This window comes from Syngnathus acus, chromosome 10 (genome assembly GCF_901709675.1).
Source record: "Syngnathus acus chromosome 10, fSynAcu1.2, whole genome shotgun sequence".
NCBI classification, from domain to species: Eukaryota; Metazoa; Chordata; class Actinopteri; order Syngnathiformes; family Syngnathidae; genus Syngnathus; species Syngnathus acus.
In genome coordinates, this window is record NC_051095.1 from 11508916 (window position 1) to 11522838 (window position 13923).

The window sequence follows — 13923 nt, forward strand, 5'->3', positions numbered from 1 at the left end:
GCCCTTAGAGCCAGAATCATGTTCCTTATTATAAATACTTATTTCTGAGGTAAACAGAGAGACAGGCTGTTTAAAACCAAATCGTGGCATGTGCAAGTCTTTTAAGAGGTTGCCTCATGAACATGTTCTTGCTTCATCAGTTGACGTCGGTGAGCACGTACTTAAAGAATACAGTATACAATTAATCTTTTTTATTCAGTCGTTTCATAATGTTATAGATTGTCACTTGAAGGAGAAGAAACATATTTACAATTATAGTCAATGCTCTTTTATTAAAGTAATTGTTATGACTGTAATCACCATACTTCAGAGTGAGGCTGCGACAGCAAATTACAATGTCTGGCCCTTAGTATGCAAACAAAAGAACCTCCTATTTGCCAGATGCAAATATTCTAAAGATTTCTAGTAGAGCAGAGCTACTGTGCTGGATTAAGTTCTTCAGGTCTAATGATTAGCGGGGGCCTGTTTTTATTTGTTTTCAAAAAGGCATTTTACTCTTGATAGAATAACAAATGGCTTGCGTCTCCGGAGGCATCGCATGCTCATCAAAAGACCGGGCTTTGTCCACCGATCTATAAACCAGTACCGCCACTTACCATGAAATACGTGCTGGATTACTTCAGAGATAGAGCAAAATCAATGAGGAACAATGTCTCCCAATTTAAAGCGTGATCATGGTGCATTATGTTATACATCATAAGCCTGTGGTGGACAAGTATGAGCTATTGCAGGGCTGCTCATGTTTTAGGATGAGCTTGGAATTCCTTGGTGGGATTCTTGCTTTTCTTATCAATAACTCTGTCAGAGGCTGCCAGAAGATTTGGTAGCTGTGGATGCGCACAGCTATAAATCTGGGCCAAGGGTTGTGTGGGATGCTCAGATAAATGGGTTGGCCGTTGTTTCATTGCAACACTGTTTGTCTTTACTTTTCTCTTCTACTAGGGATTTAGAACACTACTGTCCTTGGTCGTCTCTCTGCAACAGCGGTTCTGAATTGGGTTGGAGTCAGCCCTGTCGCCCCAAGATTACACGAATATCCTCCATTCAGACATTCACCACTGTGCATGCTCTACTCTTTTGTTTGCTTTTTATCTCTAGCGGGATTTAGTTCGGCGTGGGTATGGGTGTGTGTCTTGGATTAAAAGGGAAACTGAGGATCCAGAATCAACCCCAGTTGACGAGTTCACACGGTGCACAACATTGAGTTGAAGTTCTCTGTTCAGGATGTTTCAATTTGACTAGAGACTTTTAAATATGATGCAGCTTTTTATCATGGGTGTGCAGCAAAGCATCAATGTGAAGGAAGAGTGGGCCTCAGAGGTACAAAACACAATTATCCCTGTGGAAATATGTCACATTTCCAGCGCCTTTTGTGATAAGGTTCCCTTAGACGAGTCTCCGAGCAGCGCCTTTCAAAACATACTGTGGAACAAAGACGACGATATGCCTTATTAGGTCACTTCTGGATTGCTTTTACACACTGATCAGGGATCTGCCTGGTAAATCACATGGGTATCATTAGAATCAACCCGGAGGTGAATGAAGAGTGTGAATGCAATTTAATGTTAATGACTTGGCTTCCGGTGTTTTTAAGAAAGTAGTCGTGTTCGGTTGCTTTGGTCTCAAAGAAGAATAAAGTGTCTCAAAATGTCTGAGATAGTCATATTAAGCATGCAAGCTTAATGTCATCTTAATAAACATCCCATTAGTTTACGTATTGCTGGGCGCCAGGCAACCGAGATGCTCCAACAGTAATTGTCACTGTTTGCTTTAGAGTTGAGAGTTGGATAGAGTTTGAAATGTGTGCGTGGCAGGTTTAGACTGGAGTGATTAAAGAGAATAAAACATTAGAATGCCTGCAAATTCAGGACTGTCAGAAATCGTTGAATCATTTAGTGTGTTCCAATATGGCGACGAGATCGGGCTCAATCAAAATCCCCACAAGTAGAAAACTCGGGCATAGTGTTCCTTTTGTATCTGCTGCTTGCTCGTTGTACTCACTATGCAGCAAAGCTAAAGCTGTCCTTAGAATGAATAAAACAAACTGGCAATATTTTGTTTGGTTTGTCTTTTTCCCCCAGTGAAGAGCTGACTTGTCAGGAAGGCAAAGCTTTTTCCAACCTAATCACTTTCCTCTTGTTTTGTTTCAAACTGATCTCTTTTTGTACCCACTCTCGATCCTCTCTGATCCGCTCTCCATTCCTGCCACTCTCGCAGAACCATTTCTATCCCAACCGTATCATTTTGCTCTTCAGGTTCAGGACTGAGCTGTCTACCACCATTATGTCATTCGACACCTGTACTTATGGGAGCAGCTCAAACTCATAGAGGGCCCAAAAGCCCCTGAAAGAGCTAAACCCCTCGAGTTGATATTGCCAAATTCACCTTCAGGTTGTAATCCCTCAAGAGACACAACAGGTTTGACAAGGCTCAAGGTGAGTAAATGTCACGTGTTTTAGACTACGCTCGTACACACTGATGGCCTTCTGCATATACGATTACAGATTTTGTAGCACATCTTGTGGCCAGTGTTTGCAAAACCACTTAAATCTGGCCAGAGGATCAGTTAAGTGCTTCGAAGATCCCTTCAGTCTTACAAGTTCGCCCACCCTGCCCAAACTCTTCAAAAAGTGAACTTTCCCAAGCCGCCAACTGCCAGGCTGTACTTTTACTCAAACCATTGTCATCGTGACCTACAGCCACCAATTCATCAGAGCTGCCATCTAGGGGGACTAAGCCACCAGGCTATTTCTGTAATGACCCAGATTTCCAGGTGAATTGGGATCTGTATCAATGTAATGAGCCGCAGCCAAGAGAACATATTAGGTCAAATAAACTCTATTCCGTGAGGATTTTTGCACTTAATTTGCTCTGTGGCAGAATAGTTAAAACCACAAGCCAAAGAAAATGCAATTGAGAATCGATGTTTTAGCAATCCATTGAGGATGTAACTCTTTTATCATTCAAAGAATAAGTATTTTTTCTAGAACCCGTATTACATGGTGTGTAGCAGAGTATAGTACATTTATAATTGTGAAGCAGGAGGTGGAAGTAGACAGATTGGCTCTAGGCTTGATAGAGGAATGTAACGATTCTCAGAAGCTATCAGAAAGCTATCATCAAGACTGCAGGGATATAAATAGAATGCTGTGAGGAGGAGGCGGTCTACATTGTAAGCACTGGAATGAACCGATCCCAAAGCAGGTATACTGTTAAGGTTCAGAGTTTACAGCACGGGTGTCACACTCAATTTTATCATGGGCCACTTTGTAGTAACAGCTTAAGTGATGACAACCAATTCATGTTTAAAGTTCAAACTTTAACCCAAACCCAATACGTGTTCAAACTCAATATTATCATGGGCCACTTTGTAGTTAAATTAGTAGAAATGGTAGTAGTTAACAGCTTAAATGGTGACACCCAATACAGGTTTAAAGGTCTTATTACCAAGAGAATATGGATTGCTAATCAGACATAATAATTTGTAGTATTGCTGTATGGATTGCTAATCAGACAAAATAATTTGTAGTATTGCTCAAGTCATTGAAAGACATCTCAACGTTATTTGTTATATGGGCAAATCTTAAATTTTGGTACAGATTTTAGCAAGGATCATGAATGTTGATATCTGCTTTTGCGTGCCACAGAAAATGACGTGGTGGGCCGGATCCGGCCTCTGGCCTTATGTTTGACACCTGTCGTTAACAGTGTCATTGGGGGACATTTATGAAGCCTCCACATTGGAAATCATGGTGCCATTAGTGACCGCTTTCACGAGTGTTGCTCTTTGGGTTCCTTTGACCAAAAAATAACAACAGCATTCTAGATCTCACAAATACAATCACAAAAATCTAAATTGGGATGTTTTTTTCATGTGAAAATGGTTCCAGTATATGTTGCAAGGGAGAGCAAATGTGAGAAACAGAGAAGATATGTCAAACCCCTTGTATGGGTTCTCGGTATTACGTGAGTGAATATGGCCTGTAAAATTTATACATGGTTCTACGCTGACATTCCACTTCATTGAGATCAGTCTGCCAGAAAGCAGTGAACATTTAAGGTTAAACAAACCTGTGAATGACTTTGTGCTGTGTAAACTGCAGGTCCGTTTATGTGAGGCAACAATGATTGAGCTTTCACACTTGCGTGCTTTTATAGCACACATATATTTTTATTTGTTCAGCAGGTTCTCCCAGTGGCCAAAAACAACAAAGAACAACAACCAGAACATTAATATTAGTCAACTGTGGGCATGTGAAGCCCTTTGATTGGTTTCTCTGATTAAGTGCTATAGTATAGATAAATTCGACTTGACTTCACAACAAAAGTCCTAAAGTGTAGCACTTCTGTTAAGTGCTACTTACAAGTTCATATTTTTGCCAAGACGTATTTATATTATCAAGTGTAAATACTGATAAGGAAGGTACGGAGGGCATACTTTAACTAATAATGTATATTGACAGATGGTACACGCTGCTGTCTGATGAAACACACACCTTGAAAACCAACTAAAGGAATAGATTTCTGTCTTGGATGCATGTTATTGGACCACATTGCTATTTTTTTGTATTATTTCATACAAAAAGTAAGATTGGTGCTTGAATCTTACAGAGTAACCTGCAAAGCAATTTTTCTCACACACTATTGAATTTTGATATGCTGTCCAATTTTAGTAAAGTAAAGCAAAACATAGCATTTACATGCTAAAATGATGTTGAGTGGCAGTGGACACAAATGTCCAGTGAGCCCAACTAAACACAATTCACAGCTAAATGTTCTTATGTAAAATAACCATTTTGCTAACACTGCACTAGGTTTAAATATTGATTCTGTCATGACTAAGATTACATTTGATCACCTTAAGTGTTTGATAAAAGTGACAGACTGTAAGAATGGAATTTTCAACTTTTATGTTTTACTTGCACAAATGAAAGAAATAGAAATGACTTGCAAAGAAAAAATATGTTTGCTGCTGCTGCAAAATTGTTGACAAAACTACATAAAAGTCACAACTGCAGAGGAAACCCGGCAGTAAAAATACGCATTTACAAGAAGGGACTACACTATGTGCATGTCATTCAATGCAAGATTGTATAACATTCTTTTTTTTAATGCTGGTCCACCAATGGTGATGAAGAGGGAGTGTGGGAGTGTGGAAAGATCTCTATTAATCTCTGGCATTACTGTAGTCATTTCCCCACTCCTCATCACCAGCACCATGTGCTCTATGAGATTTAAAATATTTAAATCTGTAATCTGTCAGCATTATGAGGTTAACACACACCCGCAAGACTGGTGTCCTATCTGTCGCCACGCTTCACACATACATCACCGGAACTTGACGTCGCCTCTTGTAGCTCTGGCTGGATATGCCACTCCTGCTCGTTTCTGTAATTTCTCAACAGTGGAGTCGACACGCTGCTGGACCCCAGAGAAAAATTAAGGGGGAAAGCGTGCAACTGGAAAGCAAAAGGAAGCAAAGAAGTGCGGCAAGGCGGCCAGAGAGGAAGCTGCTAATTGTTTCCGAAGTGTGGGTGACCCAGTGACTCAAGGGGAGCTCTTCCCCGTTCACTTAAAACGAGTAAACCGGCATTCATTCTTGATGGGGTAGCACAGACTCATGGTCTTCCACAGCGTGCTCTTATGAGCGGGTTGTTTTGTCAGCTGATGCTGTATTAAAGCCTCACTCATATACCCTCCATCCTTTGCACATGTCCAAGAGTTCCTCAAACTCTGAAATCACGGCAAAGAATAAATAAAGGGGACAGGATAACAGTCAGCAAGGTTGACCCATATATGAATATTAGGTTGATGGAAGACACTCCAACATGGTCCATTTAGCCAGCTCCATGTCATGTCTGCATAGGACGGGCTTTTACTAAGCTTCTTAAGAGCCAGCCCCAGGGGATCTATGGAAGGATAGAGGTACTGACTCAGGCGTTATCTCAACCAATTTATCCCATGAATTAGACGGGCTCCGGCCTCTGTGTCCTGCCAGATCCACACAATACTTACTCCGTGTTAAGTAAATGAACGAGATAGAAAGGGGGCTTAACGATTGCTTGGTAGGATAAGACGTTGGTGAATTGACAGAGGAAACGAACGCGTTCATGTGCATCTTTTTAATAATGGATTTACTGTCACTTGTTGGCATTTTCAGACTGGATTTAGAGGAACAAATCAGAACCACAATAACAAGGATTATAAAGAGATCCTTAAAAGCAAACGGTCAGGATGTCACTTTTGCCTGAGACATGAGGTCCTAATTTCATAGAAGGGCGCATGCGCACTCGTCAGAAAATCCGGCCCGTCTATATATATTTTTTTGTTTCCGGGGCAAGTCGAGTTTAGTGTGTTTGTGAGTTTGGTAGACAGTGCTAGGCCTCAATAGCACTACTATTGCACGCCTCTGACGTACTTGGCAGTTTGGTGACCAAAAGTAGCCTCGATTTTAGACCAGCTAAACGTAAGTTTAAGTTGGTTAATCGCGATTTCCGTGGATTTGATTAAGGCTCAGGTAGACCGATTCTGAGCTGCGCGGACATACATTATGTGGTGCATGTCATCAAATTCACAAATTCCTAAGGCTTTTTCCAATGTCCATCATGTTTTGGTATGGTATTTGGTTTGGTTTTGGTGTCTAACTAAGTGACTGATTGGTTAATTACCGTATTTTACGGACTATAAATCGCTCTGGAGTATAAGTCGCACCAGCCATAAAATGCATAATAAAGAAAAAAAAGACATATGTAAGTCGCACCGGAGTATAAATCGCATTTTGGGGGGAAATTTACTTGACAAAATCCAACACCAAGAACAGACATGAATAGGCAACAACAGGCTGAACGGTACGATATACTAACATTCCTTAAACACAAACGGGGAACTGAGAACTTACCTGTTGTAACATCTTAAGAGTTATTCAAATAACTACAGCATAGATAACATGCCAATAAGTTTAGCGAACCATTTAACGGACTATAAATTGCTCTGGAGTATCAGTCGCACCAGCCATAAAATGCATGATAAAGAAAAAAATGACATATGTAAGTCGCACCGGAGTATAAATCGCATTTTGGGGGGAAATTTACTTGACAAAATCCAACACCAAGAACAGACATGAATAGGCAACAACAGGCTGAACGGTACGTTATACTAACATTCCTTAAACACAAACGGGGAACTGAGAACTTACCTGTTGTAACATCTTAAGAGTTATTCAAATAACTACAGCATAGATAACATGCCAATAAGTTTAGCGAACCATCTGGGTCACTCAAAATCATTAAATCCAATGGAATCTTCATCCTCTGTGTCACTTATAAACAACTCTGCTAACCCCGGATGTCGACGACGCAGCGCTTCCTCTTCTACTTGTCTTACGTCAGACTCATCGTCAGTTGCAGTTCCAATTATTCCACAGGCCTAGAGCAGCCTCTTGCGGTTTAGTATGAAAATAACACGTGCAACTATATAATGTGTTAATAATTTCACACATAAGTCGCTCCTGAGTATAAGTCGCACACCCGGCCAAACTATGAAAAAAAACGGCACCTTATAGTCCAGAAAATACGGTAATTAGTCAAGAGGTACGTCACAGGATTTTTTTTTAGAAGTGAACATCAAATTTATCAATGTATACAATTTCATATCTTGTGGAAAGGAAAACTGCAGCAATTCAGTTTCGTGTAAAGGCTTTCCTTCTGTTGCTGTCATGTTTGTCTTGCAGAACCACATCTCGCTGCATCACAGAAAGAGTATGTGATGCATTTTTTAAATCTCGAAACTGAAAAACAATCAAAAATAGCTCCTCAGTGCCAGTGCATATCTTATTACACTCCTGATTTTAACTGACCAGGACATACCAGTCACACTTTTGTTGTTGTAGTCATGTGTAAAATGGCTAATTTCACTAATAAATATATGATCAATTTTGGCCAGCAGCAAATGCCGACATACTGCGTGACATCTGCTTTGTAGTTAGATGTAGAGCAGGCGATGTCCAAAATAATTTTTGCTAAGCAGACACTGGTCGTTGGCAGGCAAAACCTGTTAGTCAAGGGAAATGCTTTTGGGCCATGAACAATGTCAAATCTGTGTTAAATGTGTTATTTGGAGCTAATTTGAGGCCCCTTTTTGTTCCAGAACCATTTTGCTAGTACAACGTAGTGTCTTCTACTGCTTCCCATCTTATTAAGAGATGACACATTACCTTTTAGTACACCAGTAAAATCTATTTGGGGAGGAAGAAATAATAGATTTTAGAAGTATCACAATGCAAACTATTTCAAATTCATTAATATATTTCAACAATCAATTATTAAGCAATCAAATGCAAAACCCAAAGCAGCTAAACTACAAATTACAATGACAGTTACTATCTCTAGTTGTCTCTGCCAGTGGCTCGAAGGTACGCGGCTGCTTCATACATCAGTGATGTCAAATTAGGCTGAGTGTCTCTGCTGAGTTACAGATTTAGATTTAGGTTTTGCATTTACTTTTATGCTAAATACGAGTGCCACCGACAAGAAACCACAAAGCTATGCATAATGGAAAAACAAGTAAATGTGAAGCTGAGAGAGGGAAACTCAAACATAGCCATTGTCCAAACATTGATTGGAGCCAATATAATCATTTGAAATTCACTCAAGAAGAAAGAAGCTACTTGTAGTAAAAGATGTTGCAAGGGTAGGTAACGGAAAAAACAGCACTTGATTAGGGGAACATTGAGCGAGCTGTAAAGAAGACCCAAAACAATTGTCAGTGACATCAGTAAAAACCTTCAGAGGGCAGGAATGAAGCTGTTACAATCAACCATCTGCAGAGGACTTTATGAGCAAACATACAAAAATGACATCAGGAGTCAAACCCAAAGATTTTTAGTCTAAAGCAAAATAAAAAAAATATGCCTTTCTTTTTCAATAGTTTTGCAAGGTAGTGTGAGTTACCTACATTGCACTGCGTTACACTTGATGTAAGTAGGGGAAAGCCGTGCCAAAAGAATGACTTCTGCATAGGTATAGGGCAAACATGACTCGGACATATTTCTGGTCAGCCGTATACAATTGGGAAATTATTCATTTCCTCCTCTGCATCTTCAAGACAACATGTCAAACACAATGAAGAATATTGGAAAACTTAAATAACCTTATCCCCCCTCCCACTGTCTGACTTTCAGATCTGCACTCGAGCAAACACAACGTGCCCACAATCATCCTTTCCAGACAAGTGGATTGGGGAGCAATAATACGTTGAAACGGAAACACAAGTGCACAAAGCCAGAGACCAATAGTGGCTCCGCTATGTCACATCAGGCCGATACAAACTGCTCAGCTAAGAATGAGGCCGTGCTGACCTTTGTAGCACACTGAGGCTCATTAGGTTTTTCCTTGTAGGGACTCATGTAAACAAGTATAATTGTCAACTGTGGCCATGTGAAGGCCTTTGAGACGTTTTTGTGATTAAAGGCTATATAAATAAGTTTGACTTGACTTGACAAGTGCACACTTTGAACTGCACTATGAAACGTATCAGCGTGCTCAGGAGTGCGGTAGCCTGTGTGCCTGTCAGGGATCACACATTGACTGCTTCTTGATGGCCCGGCCCTTCCAGTCCACTGAAGGACAATCTGTCTAGAAAATGAACACAATCGGCGGACTCTGTTCCTGGCATTTATTCGACGACAGCTTCAACAGAGATTGCCTTGTCTGCAGTAAATGAAGCTTATGTGATTTTTGACAATGCAAGAGTCAAAGTCAAAGAATGTAAAAACGAGGTGCCAAGTGGGGACTGTATAAAAAAAAAAAAAAAAAAAAAAAAAAAAGCTCTATTTCAGACCGCCACTGAGACTAAATGACCAGGGGGAAATTGGAAGCATCTGAATAATTCTTATATTAAAACATCCAAACAATATTAACAGGAGTATTCGCTCTGATCACTCAATACAGAGTACTTATACCTCTATCTGGTATTTCTGCTATCTAAAATTTTATTTGACTCAATGACAAAATATGGTGAACAAAAACCTCTTTCTGATGGAGATGATCAATAATTCGCTGATGCGTCACACTGTCACAGTATCACGCAAACTACGGCTGGACGATAAATCAAAATTTCAATCATGATTTCGATTTTGGCTCCTCTTGATCTTTATAACGAAACAATTGAAGCAGTCCGTTTTCAAGTTCCTAACTTTGTGAAAGAACCCTGAATGCACCATACTGCTTGCATAAGTGGGTGTGAAGCAAATGATATTCTACCTTTCCTGAGCTTCCTTTAAACTGTTTAATGACACCCTAATTGGAGTTTACTATTAAACTAAACACAACAAAAAGAATTACACATGTTGTGTAAATAGAGCATGCCACCACACTGCCCCTAAGAGGCCAAAACGCTCAGAAAGAGGTGTGTTTTTTTTCCCAGTATATTATTTTGGTATGTTTTAATTTTACATTCTTACTCATTTATTTCATTTATCGTTATTATAATATAGTCATTTAGATTTATAGTTATATCTAAAGGTGTTTTACCCAAGATACAAGGAATTTCGTTTCCTCAAAATTGAACAATACAATCATTCAATGACTTTATTTTGTCATACCAAAATAAATAAATTTCCACATGATGTCACATGAAATTAAGTCATCGACATCCTTGGTTAATCCAATAAGTCCGAGCACTTGTGAAAATAACATAAGATAAAATAAATGTGATAAAGAGATAAGGTATAACTTCAATGTGTGCAAAGATGCAAGGCATCTAAAGTGAGGTTGTTGAAGAATGAAAATTGCAGAAGTTTGATTTTAACATTTTTACAAGGTCATTTTATACTACTATATAATAACCATCGACTATTTGAAAGTTAATAGCTGACCAAGGATAATGGTGAAATGTCAATCCATAATAATGGTCTAATAGGATAGGCTGGATCACTTGCTCATATTTGGCTCATTCACCTAAATCACAATGACAAAGAGCATTTGACATTTTCACTCGCTCGTTTCCAGTTTGGAACCCATTACTCTCAGCTACATTATTTGAGTGTGTGCCATGGCTTCTGCATACTGAGCTTGTTGTGCCCAGGCTTCTCCAGGAGTAAGAAAATAGACAGACATGCAGCCTGCAGCATCGCACTGCCTTTAAACTTGCATCAGCTTCTTCTTCTTCTAGTCTATTCTCAGCAACATGCACCTGTCTTTTGTTAACTTAAGAATTGCAAAAAGTGAATTATTCTCTGGATCCTTCGATCAGAGGGTTCAAATGATGAGGATGGAAATAATACATTGATTCTCCCAAATTGATAAAAATATACTAATCCCAGCTCATAGAGGCAGATTATCTCTAAATAATCATATCCCACATGCCTGTAAATAGGCATTTGAATTGAGCAGGCTATTTATCTAACAACAAACTAACAGGAAGCCTCAACATGGAGATAAAAATGTTCAATAAACAAAATAAATGCTTTATGGAAATTACCCTAAATATAGTGATGCGCTACCACTGCATATTTGAACTTATGTGCTTTTTTTCATGTGGCTGCAGTCTTTTTTTTATTTTTTTTTGTGCGGGAGCTCGTGCGTCACTCCTCCATCACGCACACGCATTGTCTTTTTGAAAGTAACAAGTGTTCGCAATGGGAACAATTAGCACAAAGCATGCATACATCCCGACACGCAGCATTATTTGGCGGGTGCTGGAACACGTCGCATTTGTGTCGGTGTTTTTCTTTGTAAAAAAAAAAAAAACGGAGTCCAAGTGCATGCATCTCTTATGTTGGGGCAGCGCGTTCAAACCCAGGGATGGGTTGGAGAAGTAGAATGTAATGAGCGTTGCAAAAATATGACTTCGGCTCTTAGTTTTCTCCCACAAATAATACAGACACATAGTCCACAAGCTTCCCATTAATGAGTGTCAGGAAATATCTCACCTGCACAATCCAGATGTAAATCCCCCCATAACCGCGCGTCTGCCTTTACAGTAAAGAAATGGAAAATAATTACGTGGGTATACTCCAAATCCCACAAATGGCTTTTTTCAAAATTTTATTTCTTTGAGAAATAAGCCTCCAGTGCAGCAAGTCTCATTCCGTTCGCCCCGCCGTCATTTCCAAAAAGGTGGCTCCAGAGCGTGAGTTGTTTCCCGGCGAGAAAGCTCTCCCTTCACAGTTCGCCTGCCTCTGGAGAGGATGCTCTTTCGCCTCAACTCGAGGCTCAAAGCCAGCCTGGCGAGAACGCGCAGCGCGACCCCGCTGCCTTCTCCCGAGCGCCAATTGGAGCCGGAGAGGAGAGTTACTAGGTAACCAAGGGCACACGCATCATACGTGAGGAAAAGAAGTACAGCAGATCGATGCTGTCCAACTATGTGCGCGGACCTTCTGATTTCAATTATTGATTATCGTGTGAATTCATTCATACATGAATTATTATTATTATTATTATTATCATTATTATTATTATCCATCCATTTTCTGTACCGCTTGTCCCCACGGGGGTCGCGGGCGGGCTGGAGCCTATCCCAGCAGTCATCGGGCAGTAGGCGGGGGACACCTTGAACCGGTTGCCAGCCAATCGCAGGGCACACAGAGACGAACAACCATCCGCACTTGCACTCACATCTATGGGCATATTGGATTGCTCAATCAGCCTACCATGCATGTTTTTGGGATGTGGGAGGAAACCGGAGTGCCCGGAGAAATCCCACGCAGGCAAGGGGAGAACATGCAAACTCCACACAGGGTGGGCCAGAGGTTGCTAACCAGTGCGCCACCAAGCCACCCTATTATATTATTATTATTCTTATTATTATTATTATTATTATTATTATTATTAATTTATTTTTTAATATTATTATTATCATTCAGCCCACTTTTTTACGTGTATCGCCGTCCACAAAATGTATCCCATTTACATTGTTCAAGTTCAACATATTCAAAAAATGAGCAGCATAAAGGTATTATTTTTCTTATTTTGAAAATTGGGTTTACCCACAAATCCACATTTAGACCCAAAGAGTCCCCATTAATTATCAATGGCACATTCAGACTCTCATCAAAATTCTAAATGTTAAGCTCATTCAATTCACATCTATTTCAACATTGCAGGAATTCCCACATGCCAAAATGTCCAATACATTTTTCAACAATATATTTCCACACCATTCTGTCATTCAAAATCAGACCATATCTTTTGATACAATTCCACATCATTCCATATCTTTCAACTTAGTGAACATTTTCTATACCAATATCATTCCACATCCATCTATATTCTTCAGTAGCGTTCCACACCATTTCACATCTATCAATATCATTCCACACTTTTCACCAACATATTACACATTTTGACCAATATCATTCCATATTATTCAAAATCATTCAAGTTTCTAACTTTGTTTTGCTACACTTTTCCTCAATCAAGTGTTCCCTAGCACAGTATGGATTAGTCCATTGCATGAGATGGGATGGGGTTGCACTTGCAACAGTCATAACAGATTGTTTTCATGTGCTTCTAAGTGGGTGAATTCCGCAGAATTTTTATAGTCCACGATAAGGTAATGATAGTTGAGTCAACATGAAACTAATTGATGAGGTCATTTGCTTTTTTGTCAACTTGCTACCCACACCACTGCCCTCAGCTTTTAAATACATTTTCAAAAACTGCAAACCCACTCTAACTCATTAAGACCTTGCTATATGTTCTGAGAGAAACCCCTCAGAAGACAAATAATGTATTCCAGAGCAAATGAAGAATTGCTCCAATGTACCAAATTTCATTATATTTAGTATCACTTGTGCTTTTGTTCTTCATGTAATATTTTAAAATTGACTTGAACCGGCCCTTCATAAACAATACGTAGATGATAACATAGTTGACTTGATGGTGCCGGTGATTGTTTTTTGCCTTAAGACATTAACATGTTGTG

The 13923-nt window shown here is 39.7% G+C and overlaps 1 protein-coding gene across 2 annotated transcripts in view; it reads right to left on the reverse strand.

Annotated features, from left to right (window-relative positions):
- The window catches only part of nlgn3a (neuroligin 3a), a 134847-nt gene extending 121190 nt beyond the window's left edge, over positions 1-13657 (reverse strand). Inside the window, exons 1-2 of one of the 2 annotated variants that reach the window (XM_037260104.1) lie at positions 13647-13657; positions 11930-12030 (exon numbers count right to left, since the gene is read on the reverse strand). The gene's annotated coding sequence lies outside the window, so the exon portion shown is untranslated. Of the gene's footprint in view, positions 1-11929; positions 12217-13646 lie in introns of those variants that run through there. The other variant, XM_037260106.1, reaches the window with a different exon arrangement.
- Positions 13658-13923: the final 266 nt, after the last annotated feature.